Genomic DNA, 8181 nt, shown 5'->3' with positions numbered 1-8181 from the left:
GGCGGGAACTGGCGGCTTCTTCTTGATAGCCCGCAGCTCGTCGCGCAGCTGCTGGAGCTGGCGATGCACAGCTGCGAGCTCGTCCTTTCGGCCGCGAAGGCGGCTTGGAAGCCGGCCATAGCTTCATCGGTGGGGCCTCAAGGCGGCGCGGCTCGCACCCCTCGCTGGAGCGGGGGGGGGGGGGGGGGGGCAGCCGTCGAGGCGCTTGACGTCGCCGCAGGGCGTGGTGCGGCGGGTAGACGGCGTGACTCGCGGAGGTAGCCGCAGCTACGCGAGTTGCCGGCGTGTGGCCCGCCGCAGTTCGCGCAGCTGCAGGCCACCCCACGAGGTTTCGTGCAGCTGCGGGTGTCGTGAGACGCCGCGCACTTCAAGCACGCGACGGCGTTCTTACACCCGCGCGCAGTATGCCCCAGTCGCTGGCAGTTGTAGCACTGGAGCATCGTCCTCTTCCGCTGCCGTTGACGCCTTGGCTGCCGTTGACGGCCGCCGGTGAACCCCATCGCATTGATGAGGGCTTCCAATGCGGCGGCCATCTGCTTCCCACCCATTGCGTTTCGCGGTGACGATGTGAGTCGCAGCGAGTCGAGCAGCGGAATGTCTGCTAGGCCGTGGAGGTCCTGTTTATATAGAGTGCGTAGAGGGCGCCACCACTCGTCACGTGTTGTCAACAGTAAAACTATCTCTGACTGGCGTCATTACTCTCGATCGAAGGTAATCGATTGTCACATCTTTGGTACACAGTCGATCGCCATATCTTATCTAGCTTCAAGCCTTCTTCTTTCCTGTTAAAATTATTGTGGTGTTTAAAAATCTCTACAGCCTCTCTATACATACGTGTATAATAATGCGATGTCTCACTAAATTTTATTTCATGGTCACCCGTTTCAAAAACATGTTCCGCTGCAGCCGATTTGTCCGTGTGTCCCAGTCGACAGTTCCTTTTATGTTCAGTTAGGCGAGTATTGATACTTCTTTTTGTGGTTCCAATGTAAACCTTCCCACAACTACACGGAATCTTATCTACTGAAGATTTCTCTTATGGAGGTGTGAGATCGACAGTGATCCCGTTTCTTTGTGATAACGTTGTAGCTAAGAAGTCGTGCCACCTCTGTGCGAGGTTGTCTGCTTTTAATCGTTGTCGATGAAAAAACAGAGCGCCCGCCGCCCGTGATGTTGGACCGCCTTGACCTCGCCTGGCGGCGTTTATTTCGAGCAGGGAGAGGGTATCGGACCAGCACGGCCGACGCCAGCTCCGCGGTTTCTGCACACCGGAAGGACCTCCTCTTTGTGACGGGCAACGCCGCCAGAGCTCTACTCTACATCTACATCCATCCTCTGAAAACCCTTCTTTTATTCGCAAATGTCTCGATCGCGGATGGTAGATATCTTACAGTTAACGGGTTTAGATGTATTATGTCTGTAACATGATCCCGCATGTTAACTTCTGATGATAAATGGTTCAAATGGCTCTGAGCACTATGGGACTCAACATCTTAGGTCATAAGTCCGCTAGAACTTAGAACTACTTAAACCTAACTAACCTAAGGACTTCACACACACCCATGCCCGAGGCAGGATTCGAACCTGCGACCGTAGCAGTCCCGCGGTTCCGGACTGCAGCGCCAGAACCGCACGGCCACCGCGGCCGGCTGATGATAAATCATTCGAGTCGAAATCAGTTAACTGTAATATACAGAGCGATTCAAAAAAGACTTTACAACTTTGGAATTTATTGAGATAACTTACAGAATTGCTAGAAGTGTCATTTTGTAGAGAACAACATCAAGTTCCACATAAAAGTGTCAAGTGTCATTCTGATTTGATGTCGTTAGCATTTGTGGTGCAGCAAACATCCCACCTTAATCTATTTCCTCCTACACTCGCTGCAGAAAATTGGACGTAACTTGTGCAACGGCAACGTAGATTCGATTTTTCAGGTCAGCTAAATTGTCTGATAGGGGAGGAACATATACGTGGTTTTTTTATGAAACTTCGGAGGAAAAAAAAAAATGCAATGGTTTCAAGTCTGGGGAGCGAGGTGGCCATGCGATTGGCTCTTAACGGCCGATCCACGGACCTGGAAAGCCATTATCGAGCAAACCTCGAACATCCGTAAGAAAATGAGATGATGCACCGTCTTGCTGGTAGTAAACCATCCTCTCTCAGTAATCTTCAACGATCCGTGGAATTAAAAAGTTTTCAAGCGTAGCCATATACACGATACCAGTGGCGGTTTTCTCCATGAAGAAGAAAGGGCTTGTCGCAGTGAACAACCCATCTCAACGAAGGTTTTGTAAACTGTAAATTTGTCCGCAGCCTGGTAGCGTTGCTGGCGCGCGACACGATAAGGAAAGTACACAGGGAACGGACAAAAATACGGAAACATCATAGACATAACACATTATCACGCCCACTCCGGTGCAGAAAACCCTTTGGCACTCAAAATAGCTTCCACTCGTCTCGGAATGCCTAAATCCAGGTCCTGTGTGGTTTTCAAGATCACACAGCCTACTCTCCAAAGCAGACCATAGAAGTTCAATAATACTGAAATCTGGTGACTGCAGTGGCCAGGGGAAACGCGACAATTCATCGTTGTGGCCAGTCCTGGACGATGCGAATCGTGTGAATAGCAACGCTATCGTTCTGGAAAATAGCGTCACCACTGGCGAACAAACACTCTACCACGGGATGTATCTTATCAGTTAAAATGTTCACATAATCTTTGGCAGTAATGCGACCTTGCAGAGTAAACATGGGGCCCATGGAATACCATGATAAGCGTGTGGTAATCATCATCGAACCCCCGTCATTTTTCACGCTTGGGACCTAAACTCGGCCAGAAGTTGGAAAAGGTGTGAAACAGGACTCAACCGACAAAACTACTTTCTTCCATTGCTCCATAACCCAAGTGTTACCTCGGGCATGGATGTGTGTGATGTCCTTAGGTTAGTTAGGTTTAAGTAGTTCTAAGGTCTAGGGGACTGATGACCTCAGCAGTTAAGTCCCTTAGTGCTCAGAGCCATTTGAATCATTTGAACCCAAGCGTTATGGCTTCGGCGCCACGTTTTTTTGGTAAGGGCGTTCACATCACTGATGAGTGATTTTGGAATTCCAGCTCGACCTGAAGTTCCTTGGACATGGAGCTGCCTTCGCTTCGTTTTACTGCTGACAGCGTTCGTAAAGGCGACCTTCAGTTCTGCAGTGATTTTTGTAGCTATCGTCCCCTTATCTTTCGCCACAACCCACTTCAATGACCGTCCGTCAAGATCGCTCAGCATACACTTTCGTCTACGTTGTGACTTAACGGATAGTGTTTTCCCGCTTTCTTCGTATGCGGTATACACTATGTGATCCAAAGTATCCGCACACCCCCAAAAACATACGTTTCTCATATTAGGTGCATTGTGCTGCCATCTACTGCCAGGTACTCCATTTCAGCGACCTCAGTCGTCATTAAACATCGTGAAAGAGCAGAATGGGGCACTCCGCACAACTCACGGACTTCGAAGGATCGTGAGGTGGTTGGGTGTCACTTGTGTCATACGTCTGTACGCGAGATTTCCACACTCCTAAATATCCCTAGGTCCACTGATAGTGAAGTGGAAGCGTGAAGAGACACGTACAGCACAAAAGCGTACAGGCGGACCTCATCTGTTGACTGACAAAGACCGCCGACAGTTGGAGAGTGTCGTAATGTTTAATAGGCAGACATCTATCCAGACGATCAAATTCCGCACCGCATCAGGATTCACTGCAAGTACTATGACAGTTAGGCGGGAGGTGAGAAAACTTGGATTTCATGCCCGAGCGGACGCTCATAAGTCACACATCACCCCGGTAAACGCCAAATGACGCCTCGCTTGGTGTAAGGAGTGTAAACATTGGACGATTCAACTGTGGAAAAACGTTGTGTGGAGTGACGAATCACGGTACACAATGTCCCGATCCAATGGTAGGTGTGGATATGGCGACGGTGAACGTCATCTGCCAGCGTGTGTAATTCCGACAGTAAAACTCGGAGGCGGTGGTGTTATGATATGGTCAAGTTTTCCATGGAGTGGGCTTGCACCCCTTGTTGTTTTTTGTGGCACAGGCCTAAATTGTTTTAAGCACGTTCTTGCTTCTTCCCACTGTTGAAGAGCAATTCGGGGATGGAGATTGCATCTTTCAGCACAGTCGAGCACCTTTTCATAATGCACGGCCTGTGGCGGAGTGGATACACCACAATAACATCCCTGGAATGGACTGGACTGTACAGAGTATTGACCTGAATCCTATAGAATACCTTTGGGATGTTTTCGAACGCCGACTTTGTGCCAGGCCTCACCGACCGACATCGATGCCTCTCCTCAGTACAGCACTCCGTGAAGAATGGGCTGCCATTCTCCAAGAAACCGTCAAGCACCTGACTGAACGTATGCCTGCGAGAGTGGAAGCTGTCATCAAGGCTAAGGGTGAGCAAACACCGTATTGAATTCCAGCATTACCGACGGACGGCGCTAGGAATTTGAGTCATTTTCAGCCAGGTGTCCGGACACTTTTGATCACATAGTGTAAATCTTATATACGGTGGTTCTTCAAACACCAAATGTTCTGACCACAACTGACACGTGCAACGTATTGAGGACACTGCACAGCACCTGTTCGCCGTCAAATACAGCAGCGCAACATGCATTTATGTTCAAGCACCCATTTTTCGTGGTTTTTCCATATTTTTGTCCAATACCTGTATGTGGAAAGCAGAAACGAAAGGGGAGTTATTCAAGCGACGATATGGGTCGCAAATGGGGAAATCTTCCGATATAAACAACTTTGATAAAGTGCTTATGGCCCGGCGACTGGAAGTGAATATTTTGGAGACGGTAAAGCTGTTATGCTGAGGTGATTCAAATGGCTCTGAGCACTATGGGACTTAATATCTGAGGTTCAAAAATGGTTCAAATGGCTCTGAGCACTATGGGACTTAACTTCTGAGGTCATCAGTCCCCTAGAACGTAGAACTACTTAAACCTTAACTAACCGAAAGACATCACACACATCCATGCCCGAGGCAGGATTCGAACCTGCAACCGTAGCGGTCGCGCGGTTCCAGACTGAAGCGCCTAGAACCGCTCGGCCACACCGGCCGGCTGATTGGCTGAGAACCTGTTAGATTCGAGAGCAGCTACGGAAAGTGGTTGAAGGACTGTGAAACCACGAGTAGACGACAACCAGGATAGACAGCGACCTGTTGCAGACCTGACGAGAGAGTACAGTGCTGGAGCAGGCACACGTGTTTCTGAGCGCAGCTTTCAGTGCACATTGTTGAACATGGGGCTCAACGGCAGCAGACTCCTACATGTTCCCATGTTGCCCAACGACATCGTCAGTGGGCACGGGATCATCGAGACTGGACAACATGAAACAGATTAAAACTGTGTGTAACAATGTAACAAATCTGCTCCTCATAATGCCTACACTATGCTTGTCCGTCTTCATTTAGAATATTGCTGTGTGATGTGGAATCCTTACCAGATATGATTGATGGAGTACATCGAAAAAGTTCAAAGAAGGGCAGCACGTTTTGTATTATCGCGTAATAGGGGAGAGAGTGTCACTGAAATGATACAGGATTTGGGTGGACATCATTAAAACAAAGGCGGTTTTCGTTGTGGAGGAATCTTATCACAAAATTCCAATCACCAGCTTTCTCCTCCGAATGCGAAAATATTTTGTTGACACCGACCTACATAGGGAGAGACGATCACCATGATGAAATACGGGAATTCAGAGCTTGCACGGAAAGATCTAGATGATCGTTCTTTCCGCCCGCTATATGAGATTGGAATAATAGAGAATGAACCCTCAGCCAGGCACTTAAATGTGATTTGCAGAGTATCGATGTGGATGTAAATGTAGATGTAGAATCTCTACTGGGAGAAAAGTATTTGGTGATTAGCCTTAAGAATAGAAATGTTGACCACTTGCTAAATACATTTAGAACCCTTAATTTCAGTTGCAAAAATGACAGACCCACAGGACAGGAAGCACGTCTAGATAACATAATATGTAACTTTCATCTAAACAAAACGGAATTCGAACCAATCAAGCTAGGCGTTTCAGATCATGAGGGACCATGGGTCAGACAAACTTTTAACAGTAAAGGAACTGAAACTTCCACAGGCTGTAGAAAAATTACAAGACCAACTAATGAATCAAAGCTAAACAAGTTGATAAGTAAACTGAATTTATTAAAATGTGACAAAATAATAACCACTACAGATGAAAATGAATCTATGAACAAAATTTTGAAGCATGTTGTCAAGAATGAGATTTTCACTCTGCAGCGGAGTGTGCGCTGATATGAAACTTCTTGGCAGATTAAAACTGTATGCCGGACCGAGACTCGAACTCGGGACCTTTGCCTTTCGCGGGCAATTGCTCTACCAACTGAGCTACCCAAGCACGACTCAGGCCCCGTCCTCACAACTTTACTTCTGCCAGTACCTCGTCTCCTACCTTCCAAACTTTACAGAAGCTCTTCTGCGAACGCTGCACAACTAGCACTCCTGAAAGAAAGGATATTGCGGAGACATGTTTTAGCCACAGCCTTGGGGATGTTTCCAGAATGAGATTTTCACTCTGCAGCGGAGTGTGCGCTGATATGAAACTTCCTGGCAGATTAAAACTGTGTGCCGGACCGAGACTCGAACTCGGGACCTTTGCCTTTCTTTCAGGAGTGCTAGTTCTGCAGGGTTCGCAGAAGAGCTTCTGTAAAGTTTGGAAGGTAGGAGACGGGGTACTGGCAGAAGTAAAGTTGTGAGTACCGGGCGTGAGTCGTGCTTGGGTAGCTCAGTTGGTAGAGCACTTGCCCGCGAAAGGCAAGGGTCCCGAGTTCGAGTCTCGGTCCGGCACACAGTTTTAATCTGCCAGGAAGTTTCATATTAGCGAACACTCCGCTGCAGAGTGAAAATCTCATTCTGGAAACATCCCCAAGGCTGTGGCTAAACCATGTCTCCGCAATATCCTTTCTTTCAGGAGTGCTAGTTGTGCAGCGTTCGCAGAAGAGCTTCTGTAAAGTTTGGAAGGTAGGAGACGAGGTACTGGCAGAAGTAAAGTTGTGAGGACGGGGCGTGAGTCGTGCTTGGGTAGCTCAGTTGGTAGAGCAATTGCCCGCGAAAGGCAAAGGTCCCGAGTTCGAGTCTCGGTCCGGCATACAGTTTTAATCTGCCAAGAAGTTTCATATCAGCGCACACTCCGCTGCAGAGTGAAAATCTCATTCTTGACAACATGCTTCAAAATTTTGTTCATAGATTCATTTTCATCTGTAGTGGTTATTATTTTGTCACATTTTAATAAATTCAGTTTACTTATCAATTTGTTTAGCTTTGATTCATTAGTTGGTCTTGTAATTTTTCTACAGCCTGTGGAAGTTTCAGTTCCTTTACTGTTAAAAGTTTGTCTGACCCATGGTCCCTCATGATCTGAAACGCCTAGCTTGATTGGTTCGAATTCCGTTTTGTTTAGATGAAAGTTACATATTATGTTATCTAGACATGCTTCCTGTCCTGTGGGTCTGTCATTTTTGCAACTGAAATTAAGGGTTCTAAATGTATTTAGCAAGTGGTCAACATTTCTATTCTTAAGGCTAATCACCAAATACTTTTCTCCCAGTAGAGATTCTACATCTACATTTACATCCACATCGATACTCTGCAAATCACATTTAAGTGCCTGGCTGAGGGTTCATTCTCTATTATTCCAATCTCATATAGCGGGCGGAAAGAACGATCATCTAGATCTTTCCGTGCAAGCTCTGAATTCCCTTATTTCATCATGGTGATCGTCTCTCCCTATGTAGGTCGGCGTCAACAAAATATTTTCGCATTCGGAGGAGAAAGCTGGTGATTGGAATTTTGTGATAAGATTCCTCCACAACGAAAACCGCCTTTGTTTTAATGATGTCCACCCAAATCCTGTATCATTTCAGTGACACTCTCTCCCCTATTACGCGATAATACAAAACGTGCTGCCCTTCTTTGAACTTTTTCGATGTACTCTATCAATCATATCTGGTAAGGATTCCACATCACACAGCAATATTCTAAATGAAGACGGACAAGCATAGTGTAGGCATTATGAGGAGCAGATTTGTTGCATTGTTACATTTTCTAAGTGGCTTGCCAATAAAACGCAGTCTTT

The 8181-nt window shown here is 47.0% G+C and overlaps 2 non-coding genes across 2 annotated transcripts; one reads left to right on the top strand and one right to left on the bottom strand.

The window, feature by feature from the left end:
• Positions 1-6370: 6370 nt before the first annotated feature.
• On the bottom strand, positions 6371-6445 carry Trnas-cga. Its single transcript has one exon. It is a non-coding gene; the product is annotated as a tRNA-Ser (tRNA).
• A 675-nt stretch (positions 6446-7120) lies between these two features.
• Positions 7121-7195, top strand: Trnas-cga. Its single transcript has one exon. It is a non-coding gene; the product is annotated as a tRNA-Ser (tRNA).
• The last annotated feature ends 986 nt before the right edge of the window (positions 7196-8181 follow it).

The sequence above is a fragment of the Schistocerca americana genome, chromosome 3 (genome assembly GCF_021461395.2).
Source record: "Schistocerca americana isolate TAMUIC-IGC-003095 chromosome 3, iqSchAmer2.1, whole genome shotgun sequence".
NCBI lineage: Eukaryota > Metazoa > Arthropoda > Insecta > Orthoptera > Acrididae > Schistocerca > Schistocerca americana.
This window is presented reverse-complemented; position numbering and strand designations above follow the sequence as displayed.